The sequence below is a fragment of the Amblyomma maculatum genome, unplaced genomic scaffold (genome assembly GCF_055883805.1).
Source record: "Amblyomma maculatum isolate TAMU_Amacu unplaced genomic scaffold, ASM5588380v1 scaffold_56, whole genome shotgun sequence".
In the NCBI taxonomy this organism is placed as follows: domain Eukaryota; kingdom Metazoa; phylum Arthropoda; class Arachnida; order Ixodida; family Ixodidae; genus Amblyomma; species Amblyomma maculatum.
Genome location: NW_028146781.1, coordinates 177,820 through 193,310, shown reverse-complemented (window position 1 = coordinate 193,310; position 15,491 = coordinate 177,820). Strand labels below are relative to the sequence as shown.

The following is a 15,491-nucleotide window of genomic DNA, read 5'->3' as shown; positions in this document are numbered from 1 at the left end:
GCCAACCCATAGCCACAAAGCACTCGGCGCGGGCGGAACAGGTCGCTTCTGCTGCCGCTGGCGCCGAATCGCTGACACGGCAGATTTCTTTCGCCACCTTCAGAAAAGCATACTCTGTTCATCTTAAATAATATGCACTTAATTTGAGGAAGGAATTTAAAAAATATCTTTACTGAGGAGCACTGTTATGTAACGAGATTTCGGAATAAGTGACAACAGCAATACAAGCAAATTTTTGCTTTTACAGCTGCCGCCAGTGTGACGCAGCTCAACTGATTTCGTTCTCTAGCTCCGCTGCTAAAGCGTTGCCGAAGTTGCACCTTCCGTGTACTGTAAGACAATTGAACTGATAGTAAGGCAGCTTTATGAATAGGAAATTTACTATTTCCAAAGCACTTCCAGCTGCGGCTTTTATGCGAAACTGTTTAGGCCTAGCGACGACTAGGGCCTAGCACACGGCCAGAGCGCCGTCGTCGGCTGCCTTCGCGGGCAACATCGTTGCGGTAAGGCACCCGATGTAGCAAGTGTTACGAATTTTCTGTATTTCTTGATGAGGCTAAGGTCGAGCATTTTGCGACAGGCCTTGATACGTTGAGCGAACGATTTGGCGAAAGCATACAGGAGTCGATGAGGCTGTCGTGTGCTGCGTCGTAGGGCAATACTTGAAGGTTTATAAAACTGCCGTCGGACAGTTATCTAATACTGCCTATTTTACGTATTGCTCTTGACACTTGCTTTCGTGCGGAAGGTGTACGTTGTTCAAACTCGTATGCGTTTCGCAGTCGAGCGCAGACGTGCCCACCTTTCGTTCAATGCATTTCGCAAACAAATGCCACCTACACAGCCGCTAACTTCGTAATTGATAGACCTAATCAAGAGTTTGGTTACAAGGTATGCAAGACATGAATCTCAATTTAAAGGCTGCTTTCGTGCCTTCATCTTCGCAACATATTAAAGGCACTCCAATATTAGCAAATCAATCACAGTTACCATAATTTGGAAGTGGCATTAGCTTTGGTCGTGTAGCAGCAGGTCAAAAAAGGGACAACCTGAACGTCATTTGGTGCCATTGCTTGCTTTCTGAGTCGAACAGCCGCGATTCACGGGGCCCCGTCGTTCTTGTGAAACATCACCGAAACTTTACAAACATGTTCCTGGCAAGTTTTTTGTGTTCGAAAAAACAATACGCAGCAATTCTTCCCGGACATTACTAAAGGTTGGCAGCGGCGTTATATGTTTAACCGCAACCAAAGACGGAAACACTGCGCGCACATAGACGCTGACACGAACAGCGCCTGACTGAGCCCGTCTACGCTTTGTGGCTCTGGCGACAGGCAGCGTTGTCGGCGTTTTGCACATCGCGTATATCCCCAGGGATACTCTGCAAGCCAAGCTGGGTCAGGCATCCAGGACGATTCCCATTAACTTAGTGAAACCTTGGAGATGCTTTCAAAAGCTGACCGAAGAGTGGATGGCATTTCAGATGCAAACATATCCCAATCAGGAGCCACACGAGATGGAACTGCAAAAAGTAGACTGTAATTGGCAGTTTCCCAGACTGCAGTTGAGCTACACAGAAATCTGAATCGAAAAATTGAACTCTGCCCCATCCAGTATGCAGTCACAGGTGTCTATGCATGTCACAGACAACCATCCCTCATCCACGTGCTTCATGACTGAAGTTGGTGAAATGGTTCATGTGCGAAGAACATATGATAATTTGAGAAAAGACTAAGAAAGAAAATCACGTTTGGAGAAAGAAGAGGAGAAAAACGTGGAGGTTGGCTCGAGGAGCGCGAGGCACGAGCAGGGGAGAACAGGCGAGCAGCGGAGCCGATCGGCTGTCCAAGGAGCTCGGAGCGGTGCATCTTCTGCCAGGCCTGACCCGGGGATCCAGACCTGGGGCCTGCCGGCCGTATCCTGTCCTGTTCTCCTGTCATCCACGAAACTCGGAACGGTGGTCGGGCCCGGGAGTGCTACAGCGCCAGCTCTTCACTGGCACGAGCGTTCGGCGCCGTGCTGAGCCCAGGCACGTCGGGGAGGCTCAACGCATCGGCCGTGGAAAGGCAACTCGAGGCCTTTGCCTCTACTGGGCCCCGTCCGGTGGCCTAGCCTTCCGCTGGGCTTACCGAGGCCCTACTGCACCGACCCTGCAGAACTCTGCACTGCAGAACTGTAGATGCACTGTTCCTTGGCCTTGCTAGAAGACCTAACTGTGCGTCAATTTGGGCTTCAAACAACACTCAGGGACTTCCATCTCATCGTATATATCAATGTGCAATCAAGAGGGCTGCAATACTTTAAAGTGGGAAGAGCTGACATGGGTAATGACTTGCGAAAATTATTTAACAGCAAAGTGAGGGACACATCAAAGGAATTTTGAAATATTGTTATCAAAGGTTACGAGTACAAGTACATGCAATGAAGGCAAAAGAAGTGCGCAAGTCACAATGATAAGTTAGTACGCGTGAGTTAGCAGCAAGACAAAAAAAAATGAACCAATTTACGACGCTCTGGCAGAACCCCGTATCACTGCTCATATGCACACCGAAATGGTTATCTGATCCCAAAATGCACTTCATAAGAAAGCAAGCACCTGCAACATGCCATTCTAGTGCACAACCATGAAATGTGAACGTTGGACTTTATCGAAATGTACTGCAACACGAGCCCCCTCTTTGATGCACCTAACGGCAACGTCTACGCTTACTACATGCCCGTACCCGCATCATTTGCTGCGATGAATGAACTGTTAGCTTTCCAATTCCATGACAGATTAAATAACCTATACGCATTTGTGGAAAGTAACATAAAGCATAAAGAAGTAACAGCATAAGAAAGCATAACAAGTAAGAACTGCATAACAAGTAAGAAAGCATAAAGTAACAAAATTCCCATAAAGAAAGGTGTTAGGCAAGGAGACACAATCTCCCCAGTACTATTCACAGCTTGTTTAGAGGAAGTATTCAGAGACTTGGAATGGGAGCAGTTAGGGATAAGGGTAGATGGAGAATACCTCAGTAATGTGCGGTTTGATGATGACATTGCCTTGCTAAGCAACTCAGGGGATGAACTGCAAGTAATGATTCATGACCTAGACAGAAAAAGTAGAAAGGTAGGCTTGAAAATCAATATGCCGAAGACTAAGGTAATGTTCAACAGCCTCGGGAAGAAACAGAAGTTTACATTAGGTAGCGAAATACTGGAAGTAGTAGGCGAATATGTCTACTTAGGACAAGTAGTAACCGCAGATCCGGACCATGAAAAGGAAATAACAAGAAGAATAAGATTGGGATGGAGCGCATTTGGCAAGCACTCGCAGATTATGACTAGCAGCTTACCGGTATCGCTCAAGAGGAAAGTATACAACAGTTGCATCTTGCCTGTACTCACCTATGGGGCTGAAACATGGAGGCTAACCAAGAAAGTTCTACTTAAGTTGAGGACAACCCAGAGGGCTATGGAACGAAAAATGGTAGGGGTAACATTAAGAGATAGAAAGCGTGCAGAGTGGGTCAGAGAAATAACTCAAGTTACCGACATTCTAGTGGAAATTAAGAAGAAATGGACATGGGCAGGACATGTACTGCGAAGAGAGGATAACCGATGGTCGCTAAGGGTAACAAACTGGATTCCAAGAGAAGGAAAGCGTAGCAGGGGGCGGCAGAAAGTTAGGTGGGTGGATGAGGTTAAGAAGTTTGCGGGGGTCAAGTGGATGCAGCTAGCACAGAACCGGGTTAAGTAGAGAAATATGGGAGAGGCCTTCGCCCTGCAGTGGATATAGTCAGGCTGATGAGGATGATGATTTGTGGAAAAACTAATACCTAAAAAAAAACTACTGGAAGTCATTACTCTGCCAAGCGTGAATAAGAACTTCAACCAGGTGCTTCGTTCTACTTGAACTGTGGCACAATTCGGAAGTTTAACTGATTCTCAACTTTTCCGCTACAAGACACGGTTGGCCGCTGCATACTGGTCTTTGACGAACCAAACTGCCAGTCTTCTGCGCTCCACACTAAAAAATTTTTGGTGGTGACAAACTGCGGCAGTCAAGTATTCCCAAGACGTCTTGGGAATACTTGACTCACCTGCACCTCGGTCGTGCTCTCCAACAACTGTGTTCCCCAGACGACTCCTTCAATCATCGCATGTTTCACCACCAGTGGAAGGCAAGCCCAGCACTGCAACTACGAGACCCACTCACTGGCCCTCATCGCCTTGTTTGACGCCCAAGGCAGACAGAATACATAACGTGAGCACTCAATAAAAAACTTCATCCCAAGTACTTGGTCAATGCTTAACATTCTATGACACACATCACTTTTTTTTTCATTAAGTCAGGTTAGGTTTGGTCTGGACTAATTAGGTTTGGACGGGTTGGATTTGGTTAGGATAGGTCTAGTTGGATTTGGTTTGCTCGGGTTGGATTTGGTCGGCTCTGGTTGTGTTCGGTTCGGTCTGACTGGGTTTGGTCGGGTCTGGTTAGGTTCGGTCGTGATTGGTTAGGTTTAGTCAGATCTTGTAAGGTTTGGTCAGGTTGGATTTGGTTTTGGTCGACTGGTTGGGTTTAGTCGGGTCTGGTTAGGTTTGGTTAAGTCTGGTTAGGTTTGGTCGGGTTGGATTTGGTTTTGGTCAGGTTAGGTTTTGTTTTGGTTTGGCCAGGTTGAATTTGGTTAGGTTAGGCTTGGTCTTGTCTGGTTAGGTTTGGTCTGCTTGGTTTTGGTCAGGTCAGGTTAGGTTTTGTTACGTTTGACTGGGTTAGATTTAGTTAGGTTAGCTTTAGTCGGGTTTGGATAGGTTGGTCTGGTTGGGTTTGGTTTTGGTTGGGTTTAATCGGGTCTGGTTAGGTTTGGTAGGGAATGGTCAGGTTTGGTCAGGTTAGGTTCGGTCTGGACTAAACAGGTTTAATCGGGTTGGATTTGGTTTGGTCGGCTCTGGTTGTGTTCGGTGAAGTCTGATTTGGTTTGGTCGGGTCTGGTTAGGTTTGGTTGGGATTGGTTAGGCTTAGCGGGTCTGGTTAGGTTTTGATCGGGTTTTGGTCGACTGGTTGGATTTGGTTGGCTATTGTTGTGTTCGGTCGGGTCTGGTTAGGTTTGCTTGGGTTGGATTTGGTTTTGATCGACTGGTTGGGTTTAGTCGGCTCTGGTTCTGTTCGGTCGGGTCTGATTGGGTTCGGTTGGGTTTAGCCAAGTGGTTAGGTTTGGTCGGGTTGGATTTGGCCGGCTCTGGTTGTGTTCGGTTGGGTTTGGTCGGGACTGGTTAGGTTTGGTTGGGAATGGTCAGGCTTAGTCGGATCTGGTTAGGTTTTGATCGGGTTTTGGTCGACTGGTTGGATTTGGTCGGCTCTGGTTGTGTTCGGTCGGGTCTGATTGGATTTGGTCGGGTCTGCTTAGGTTTGGTCGTGCTTGATTTGGTTTTGGTCCACTGGTCGGATTTCGTTGGCTCTGGTTCTGTTCGGTTGGGTCTGATTTGGTTTGGTCGGGTCTGCTTAGGTTTAGTCGGGTTTGGTCGGGTTTGATTTGGTTTTGGTCTACTGGCTGGATTTGGTCGGCTCTGGTTCTGTTCGGTCGGGTCTGATTGGGTTTCGTTGGGTTTGGTCGGGATTGGTTAGGTTAAGTCAGGTCTGGTTAGGTTTGGTCGGGTTGGATTTGATTTTGGTCGGCTCTGGTTCTGTTCAGTCTGGTCTGATTGGATTTGGTTGGTATTGGTTGGGTTTGGTCGGGTTGGATTTGGTTGGCTCTGGTTGTGTTCGGTCGGGTCTGGTTCTGTTCGGTCGGGTCTGATTGGGTTTGGTTGGGTTTAGTCAGGTCTGGTTAGGTTTGGTCGGGTTGGATTTGGTCAGCTCTGGTAGTGTTCGGTCGGGTCTGATTGGGTTTGGTTGGGTGTTATTAGGTTTGGTCGGGATTGGTTAGGCTTAGTCGGGTCTATTTAGGTTTTAATCGGGTTTTGGTCAACTGGTTGGGTTTGGTCAGCTTTGGTTGTGTTCGGTCAGGTCTGGGTAGGTTTGGTCGGGTTGGATTTGATCTTGGCTGACTGGTTGGATTTGGTCGGCTCTGGTTCTTTTCACTCGGGTCTGACTGGATTTGGTCGGTATTGGTTGGGTTTGGTCGGGTTGGATTTTGTTGGCCCTGGTTTTGTTCGGTCGGGTCTGATTGGGTTTGCTCGGGTCTGGTTAGGTTTGATCGGGATTGGTTAGGTTTAGTCTGGTCTGGTTTGGTTGGCTCTGGTTGTGTTCGGCCGGGTCTGATTGGGCTGGATTTGGTTTGGTCGATTGGTTGGGTTTAGTCGGCTCTGGTTCTGTTCAGTCGGGTCTGATTTGGTTTGTTCGGGTCTGGTTTGGTTTGGTCGGGATTGGTTAGGCTTAGTCGGGTCTGGTTATGTTTTGTTGGGTTGGATTTGGTTTTGGTCGACTGGTTAGATTTGGTCGGCTCTGGTTGTTTTCGGTCGGGATTGGTTAGGCTTAGCGGGTCTGGTTAGGTTTTGGTCGACTGGTTGGATTTGGTCGGCTCTGGTTGTGTTCGGTCGGATCTAGTTAGGTTTGGTTGGGTTGGATTTGGTTTTGATTGACTGGTTGGGTGACTGGTTCTGTTCAGTCGGGTCTGATTGGGTTCGGTTGGGTTTAGCCAAGTGATTAGGTTTGGTCGGGTTGGATTTGGTCGACTGGTTGGATTTGGTCGGCCCTGGTTGTGTTCGGTTGGGTTTGGTCGGGTCAGGTTAGGTTTGGTGGGGTCTGGTTAGGTTTTGATTGGGTTTTGGTCGACTGGTTGGATTTGGTCGGCTCTGGTTGTGTTCGGTCGGGTCTGATTGGGTTTGGTCGGTATTGGTTGGGTTTGGTTGGGTTGGATTTGGTTAGCTCTGGTTGTTTTTCGGTCGGGTCTGGTTCTGTTCGGTCGGATCTGATTGGGTTTGGTCAGGATTGGTTGGGTTTAGTTAGGTTTGGTTGGGTTGGATTTGGTCAGCCCTGGTAGTGTTCGGTCGGGTCTGATTGGGTTTGGTCGGGTCTGGTTAGGTTTGGTCGGGATTGGTTAGGCTTATGGCGATTTCCACTGGTCGATCGGAGCTGGGCGTCCGAGCCGACCTAAAGCGCTACAGAGCGAATCAGCCTTGGTCGACCAGCGGAACATGTAGAGCGCGTCGCGGAAGTAAAGCTGAGCCGGTTTCGAAAGTTGTAGCCGCATCCCAGAGCCAAAATGTTTGCGCTTGATAAACAGGCAGGAGTGCGGCCCTGAACAACTTGCTTTCTCATTTTTTTAACGCTGCAGACGTTTTTCGATACACGCACTTCGACATATTCACGCAAAATACGGTGACAGCCAGCGTCCTCTGCCGATGTCGCTGAAACGGTCAAAAACAGCCAAAAGAATCCAGCAGCATCCGGAAGTGACCGCGTCAGCGACTAGGACTTCCGGCGAGATCCGACTTCGGTCGGCGGATCGAGCTGGAGCGTCCCGAGCTGCCCCAAACGACCAGCGGAATACGCGAAACCTATCTTGGTCGACCAGTGGAAATCGAAATCGTCGTCCCGGAGCAAGAAAACGTGCTCCGTAGCGACCAGTGGAAATCGCCATTAGTCGGGTCTGGTTAGGCTTTGATCGGGTTTTGGTCGACTGGTTGGATTTGGACGGCTCTGGTTGTGTTCGGTCGGGTCTGATTGGGTTTGGTCAGGTCTGCTTAGGTAAGGTCGGGTTTGATTTGGTTTTGGTCTACTGGTCGGATTTCGTCGGCTCTGGTTCGCTTCTGTCGGGTCTGATTGGGTTTGGTCGGGTCTGCTTAGGTTTAGTTGGGTCTGGTTAGGTTTGGTCGAGTTGGATTTAATTTTGGTCGACTGGTTGGATTTGGTCGGCTCTGGTTCTGTTCAGTCGGGTCTGACTGGATTTGGTCGGTATTGGTTGGGTTTTGTCAGGTTGGATTTGGTTGGCTCTGGTTGTGTTCGGTCGGGTCTGAGTGGGTTTGGTCGGGTCTGGTTAGGTTTGATTGGGATTGGTTAGGTTTAGTCTGGTTTGGTCGGGTTGGATTTGGTTTTGGTCGACTGGTTGGATTTGGTCGGCTCTGGTTGTGTTCGGTTCGGTCTGATTGGGTTTGGTCGGGTCTGGTTAGGTTCGGTCGGGATTGGTTAGGTTTAGTCAGATCTTGTAAGGTTTGGTCAGGTTGGATTTGGTTTAGTATGGTCTGGTTAGGTTTAGTCGGGTTGGATTTGGTTAGGTCTAGTTGGATTTGGTTTGGTCGGGTTGGATTTGGTCGGCTCTGGTTGTGTTCGGTCGGGTCTTATAGGCTTGCTCGGGATTGCTTAAGTTTAGTCTGGTCTGGTTAGGTTTATTCGGGTTGGATTTGGTTTTGGTCAACTGGTTGGATTTGGTCAGCTCTGGTTATGTTGAGTTGGGTCTGATTGGGTTTGTTCAGGTCTGGTTAGGTTTGGTCGGGATTGGTTAGGTTTAGTCGGGTCCGGTTAGGTTTGGTCGGGACTGGCTAGGTTTGGTTGGCACCACTGATCTCCACTAGGGGGTTCAGGATGGCCCATCACCGCTTTCGGGGCCGCGCGCTCACACGGCAACTGGAAGTGACCGAAAGTGTGCGTGCTTGTCCCGTAAGTCGGCGTCTGCTGTTGTTTTCAAAGGCGGAATTCGAGTTTTTGCTTGCGCTTTGTTACAATTAGAACTGCACAGTTCAAATTGGCTATTGGAAGAACATGTAGTGAATGTTTAAAGGCGTAAACTATAACATTTTCTGCTTGTATATCGTAGCAGTGCTGCCTAGAAATAGTACCAGCAGCTCGAACGAAATATGAATAACACGATCTGGCGGGCTTGTTGGTCCGTCCTGTCCGCCTTCCTTCCTAACCGTATTCGCGCTGCTGAAATCGTGGTGATAGTTCAGTGCTCTGTCCTGTCCGCCTTCTGTCTTTTTTCCTAACCGTGTTCGCGCTGCTGAAATCGCATGGATTCCCATCAACTAGCCCGCCAGATCGTATTATTCAATCGTATGTCAGCGCTCTGTCCTGTCCACCTTTTTTCCAAACCGTGTTCGCGCTGCTGAAACAGTATGGAACGAAATATGGGCAGTCCTGTCGCTAAGCAGCTGATCAAGGCAGCCAGTGCAACAGAATTTACTTATTGTAAACGCAAATTCATCGCTTTTGCAGCGCGTTTAAGATAAAAATAACCTCAAACTCGCTCTGATGCTCGTTTCTAGGCGGTAACTCAGTACTAAATGTCATTTCAAAAAGGGACAAGAGACCTACGCTTGAGCTAGCACAGCCGGGCATTATTGCTGTTTTGGGCTGTTTTCAGAGTACGCGGCATACATGCAGTATTTACCTTTCTTTGAAGGGTGGAGGGGTCTTCCAGAGAAGTCTGGTTGAAATGCTAGATAGCAGACTGAGGCTCCCCCCTCAAATCATTTGTGTGTTGTTCAACTTCCCAACCTCTATCTGGACTGTTGGCTCTTTTGGAGGTTTCATAACTTAAACCAGCCTGCCACAGTGCTGTATCAAGATTTTAATACATGTTGCAGAACAGGTGGTCAAACACTTTCTGCTGCCCTTAGTTACAATATGCTGTGCTGCTGGATCCACCTTGGAAATGGTAGCCAGTAACGAGCTCCAAAACCTGATGGGTAATGGCTGCAGCCTATGAACCTATGTTATGGTTTTCTAGGGACCAACAACTATCTACGAATGGTCATCTCTTTACTAGTCATCATTCAGGTCTTGAAAAACAACAAGCAAACATCAATGCGCTTAACTTACATGTGTTAGAGGCCTTGACTAGGAACTAAATAAGTACACAAATAAAACATGGTTTATTTCACTCGAAAATTGGCACTTTTCTCACATCACATATTACATTACTTTATTGGTGGTTGAAAAGTACCAAATTCGTCAAGCGCTTGTGGATGTTTGGGCCGTTGATCTTCACTGTTGCTTGCCTTGCAGCGTGGTGCATTCTAATCTTTATGTAGCATCCAATGACACATTTAACGAGACGCACAAAATGATTTGAGTCAGCAGCTGACTCAAACATGTGCTCGTGCAGTTCTGGATACAGCTGGCCGAGCCGAGTTGCCGAGAGCTCACCCATGACCTTGGCTGTCAAGGCACTATCCACATTTTGTCTCTTTGAAAGGCTACCGCCATTAACTTTTTCCTGGAGACGAATGACCTTCTCGGTCATCTCGCAGATATACGAGGTGGATGATGATGGCTTGACAAGGCCTCCGCGGTTCTTCCTGTTCAAAAGCGCTGAAGAACATGCCTCTGCAATTGTAGCTGAGTGGCATAGGGTGCACGGGATCTTGCGCTCTACCATACGGCACACAAATCCAGCAATGTATCGTACAACATTTTCTAAGTAGGGAGACAATATAGGAAGCTTTCCAACTTCCGCATCAAGTTCACTTTCACTTGGAAAGTCAGAATGTTGCATGAGTCTTCAGTGCCATTCAATTTTGCTGTCACCATGTCTAGCTCGTCAGTGCAAATGTGGCTGGACACGTACAGGATGCGTGTCTCATCAAGAGATGTGCAATTGCCTGCACCCCCTTTGATTTGGTTGCGGGTGACGAGTCGCTTGTATGCAGATACAAATTGGGCCACTGTGGGATTATTGTTCCATCCCCCTCTTGCTCGCACAGCAGCAAAGAAGAGTTCAATGTGATCCTGGGAAAGCTTATAAGTCAGCAGGTAGCGCAACAGAGGAGCTTCACTCAAGAGGAGAGTGGATGCCAGGCATTTTACACTCTCAATCGTAATAAGGAAGCCAAGAAATGGAGTTTTTCTTGGTGTCTTGCAGACAGGCGTGCCTATTACATCAGTGAGCCCCTTTATGTAGCTGTTTGCTTCTTCAAAAAACCTCAACCATGTTCTCTTGTTGGCAGGTCGGAGTGGGGCCTTGAAATTCTTGGCAATAGGATTGCGTGAATTTAGGTAGTCAAAAAGCCTGTCAAACAAGCGAATAAAATTCACTGTTGCTTCGGAGTGTTTGAATTGCGGGAGTTTTAAATCCTCTCGGCAGAAATCTAGGGCATCAGCAACACTGGAGCTCAAAGTTTCAACAGCGAGGTTCACCTTCATTTTCTGCCTATGCCACTCATTGTGAGCAGCACGAAGTTTTGTAGCAGCATGGAGGCCTTCTTTCTCTTGCACATCGTGCAGCTGGCGAATATAGTGCCATTGCACCAATCCTCCCGAGGTGTCTTTCAGGCACTCAAGTGAAGCCAGAGCGTTTCTGACCAACTTAACCATGTGGCATGCATCCAGAAGACAGTACATCTTTCCACTGGTCACAGGGTGGGGGAATGATGTGCACATTGCCGATTCGTCCTCAAGTTTGGCACCCAAATCTTTAAACATAGTGAAATTGCATCGGAGGCCATCACAAGTGATGGATGTGACATGCACTCCTGTGTCGTGCAACTTGGTAAGACATAACTTCACTATATTTGCACGTTCCTTTCCCGAGAGACCATTGATCAGGAAATAACCGCAGGGTATCTTCCAGTGAGAATCCAGAGATACAAGCATGAAAACTAGTGCTTCAGATGCAACTGTATTGCTGTCATCATCTACCTCATTTCCAATATCAGCATAGCCTCTGAACTTCCCGTCCCATTCAACATGCTTCCTGATGACCATTTCGTCGATCACAAGATTGCATAGAAGTTCTTTGTTCTTGTTCTTGGCCTCACTGGCTTTTGATTTGATAGCATTTAGAGCTTCATCAGTGAAACCAGCTTCACCATTTACACAACTATACCACTTGGTAATTGTTGATGGATGCGGCAGCGCGCAATCAAAAGTTTCTCTAACATAGTTGTAGGCTTTTGTTGAGTAAAATTGCAGTGTAAGTGCAAACATGCGCAACATGGGGTATTTTGCCCGGCTGTACTTGACAGACTTATCTCCTTCTGCTGGTGCATGTTTCAAAAGGCGTTGCATGATCTCTAGAGGCGCGCCTGAAAAACATCTTTCAAGCATTGCAGAGGCATCTTCTGAAACAAGGTTCTTCTCTTTGAGATCACTAATTATCTCAGTGAATGTGCACACCTTTCTTCTCAGTCGGCGCTCTCGTTCAAGGCTCAGCTTCAGCTTTTTCTTGACACCAACTACTGAGTCCACACAGAGATCCATTTTCCTCTAATGTCTTAGGAGACTCGAATACGGCGTAGTTGTGATCAGAGAGCTGTAAATAAACCACAGGGCGTTAAAGCTTTTACAGGTACAATGTGCAGAAAATTATGAGCTGAAAGCAGACATCTAGCAACACACAGACATCACAGCCAAGTAGAGCTAGTATATTTCAACCCATCAAACAAATTTTCAAAATACTTCAAATAGAATAGCACTGTGGCTTTTGCATAGAATTCCTTTTCTTTGAAAATGTGAAAATACACTAGGATAATTCTCGTTTAATAAAAATGCCACAATAGTAATGCCTTATGGAGGCTAAAGCATATGAATTTGATTATGGTGAGGTGACAGACTTACATCAGCTAAGTTGTTCTCAGTTGATGTACGAGTGCTAGTTGTCGGCTCATTCTCTGGTGTCGTGTCCTCAGCTGGGGTTCTTTCTTTCGGTGGTTTCCTCCCAGCTGTTTTCTGAAAGAGCCATGTGAACGGTTTTTACCAGGACTGCACAACAGTAAAACAAGAAGTAATGCTGGCCACAACAACACAAATGTGGAACATAGTGTGAGCATCGTAACACCATTATTTGCCTACCTACGGTACAGCTCAGAGTATGTAAAAAAAAAAAAAAACTTGGCGAAATGAATAGGAGACACTAGCAATCTGGATCATCAGCACTGTGTGCATCTCACTAAATTTCTTTCTTCACAGTGTAATGCCAGTTTAGTTTAAAGTGGCCACCCAGTGCTCTCAATTTAGTTCGGGCTGCGGGCCATTCGACACAAGATTGCCAAGGGGGTCGCGTACAAGCCTCTGCTATAAGAAAAAAAATATATTCTTAGGCAAAACCTCAGGTGTACTCATCCCCATGCTTGTGCAGAGCTTTGGAGGGGTGTGCCCAGCTGCTCTTAGTCTGGGAAAATGAAACTGACCAGGCACTTTGTGCATTTGTGCACTCACTATAGCGCAAGCATTGTCTTGGGAAACCGAGTATCTGAACAACGATGTCATTTCTGTGCAGCATCGACGAGTTCCAGCATTCTAGACAAGTATTCTGACTATACCCCGGGCGAGCGAATGCAACGGCACACCTTAATTCTAGTTTGATATGTTTTAGGGAACATCACAACTCACAATCGCCTTCAACAGACTCCACAATTGCGCGGCTCGTCCTACCTTGTGCAGATGTTTTGGGAAAGAAAACAGCGTGGGAACTGCGTCACGTAGATGTATCCTTGCGCCCGTTCGATCAAAGCAACCCCCCTCAAAGTGGTCACTACAGAGTCTGCTGCCAGGAGATGGTGTCCATTTGTCCCTCTTTAGGTTCACGACCCACCGCTGATACAGTTGAGGGTTTGAATTTGGAAACCTGCATAAGAGGAGAAACACATCTACATATGACAAGCGGTCGCGTTTTCGCCGTGTGTCGCATAAAGTAAAGATGAATGCGTAATACTTATGCGTGAAATGTCTTCCCAGATGTCTTCTCCGGCCTGCTTGTGCAGTTTATAGCGCAACAAGCAGGCATTTTCTCCGAAAACAAAAGAACAAATACCGGCGAAACGGCGAAACGGGCTACTACCATGTAAACACAGCGGCCATTTGCCAGACTTCCGGGACATGACCAAGAACTTCCGGTAGCCGTGCGAAGGCACGCTCAAAGCGCCATCCAGAACCCCCTAGTGGAGATCAGTGGTTGGCACTGGTTAGGTTTGGTCAAGTCTGGTTAGGTTTGGTCGGGTTGTGGTCAGGTCAGGTTAGGTTTTGTTTGGTTTGGCTGGGTTGGATTTGGTTAAATTAGATTAGGTGTGGAATAATTAGTTTGGTTGGGTAGGATTTGGTTCAGTTGGGCCTTATTGGGTTTGGTCGGGGATTGGTTAGGTATAGTCCGGTCTGGTTAGGTTTGGTCGGGTTGGATTTGGTTTTGGTCGACTGGTTGGATTTGGTCGGCTCTGGTTCTGTTCAGTCGGGTCTAATTGGATTTGGTTGGTGAATGGTTGGGTTTGGTTGTTTTTCGGTCGGGTCTGGTTCTGTTCGGTCGGATCTGATTGGGTTTGGTCAGGAATGTTTGGGTTTAGTCTGGTCTGGTTAGGTTTGGTCGGGTTGGATTTGGTCGGCTCTGGTAGTGTTCGGTCGGGTCTGATTGGGTTTGGTCTGGTCTTGTTAGGTTTGGTCGGGATTGGTTAGGCTTAGTCGGGTCTGGTTAGGTTTTGATCGGGTTTTGGTCGACTGGTTGGATTTGGACGGCTCTGGTTGTGTTCGGTCGGGTCTGATTGGGTTTGGTCAGGTCTGCTTAGGTATGGTCGAGTTTGATTTGGTTTTGGTCTACTGGTCGGATTTCGTCGGCTCTGGTTCGCTTCGGTCGGGTCTGATTGGGTTTGGTCGGGTCTGCTTAGGTTTAGTCGGGTCTGGTTAGGTTTGGTCGAGTTGGATTTAATTTTCGTCGACTGGTTGGATTTGGTCGGCTCTGGTTCTGTTCAGTCGGGTCAGTTTGGATTTGGTCGGTATTGGTTGGGTTTTGTTGGGTTGGATTTGGTTGGCTCTGGTTGTGTTCGGTCAGGTCTGATTGGGTTTGGTCGGGTCTGGTTAGGTTTGATTGGGATTGGTTAGGTTTAGTCTGGTCTGGTTTGGTCGGGTTGGATTTGGTTTTGGTCGACTGGTTGGATTTGGTCGGCTCTGGTTGTGTTCGGTTCGGTCTGATTGGGTTTGGTCGGGTCTGGTTAGGTTCGGTCGGGATTGGTTAGGTTTAGTCAGATCTTGTAAGGTTTGGTCAGGTTGGATTTGGTTTAGTCGGGTTGGAATTGGTCGGCTCTGGTTGTGTTCGGTCGGGTCTGATTGAGTGGTCGGATCTTATAGGCTTGCTCGGGATTGTTTAAGTTTAGTCTGGTCTGGTTAGGTTTATTCGGGTTGGATTTGGTTTTGGTCAACTGGTTGGATTTGGTCAGCTCTGGTTGTGTTGAGATGGGTCTGATTGGGTTTGTTCAAGTCTGGTTAGGTTTGGTCGGGTTGTGGTCAGTTCAGGTTAGGTTTTGTTTGGTTTGGCCGGGTTGGATTTGGGTAAATTAGATTAGGTTTGGAATAATTAGTTTGGTTGGGTAGGATTTGGTTCAGTTGGGCCTTATTGGGATTGGTCAGGTATTGGTTAGGTATAGTCCGGTCTGGTTAGGTTTGGTCGGGAATGGTTAGGCTTAGTCGGGTCTGGTTAGGTTTTGATCGGGTTTTGGTCGACTGGTTGGATTTGGTCGGCTCTGGTTGTGTTCGGTCGGGTCTGATTGGGTTTGGTCCGGTCTGCTTAGGCTTGATCGGGTTTGATTTGGTTTTGGTCTACTGGTCGGATTTCGTCGGCTCTGGTTCGCTTCTGTCGGGTCTG

General features: G+C 47.5%; 2 pseudogenes; one reads left to right on the top strand and one right to left on the bottom strand.

Moving 5' to 3' along the window:
• The first annotated feature begins 2,638 nt into the window (after positions 1 to 2,638).
• Positions 2,639 to 4,226, top strand: LOC146170743 (uncharacterized; annotated as a pseudogene).
• A 5,622-nt stretch (positions 4,227 to 9,848) lies between these two features.
• Positions 9,849 to 13,649, bottom strand: LOC146170742 (THAP domain-containing protein 2-like; annotated as a pseudogene).
• Between the last annotated feature and the right edge of the window lie 1,842 nt (positions 13,650 to 15,491).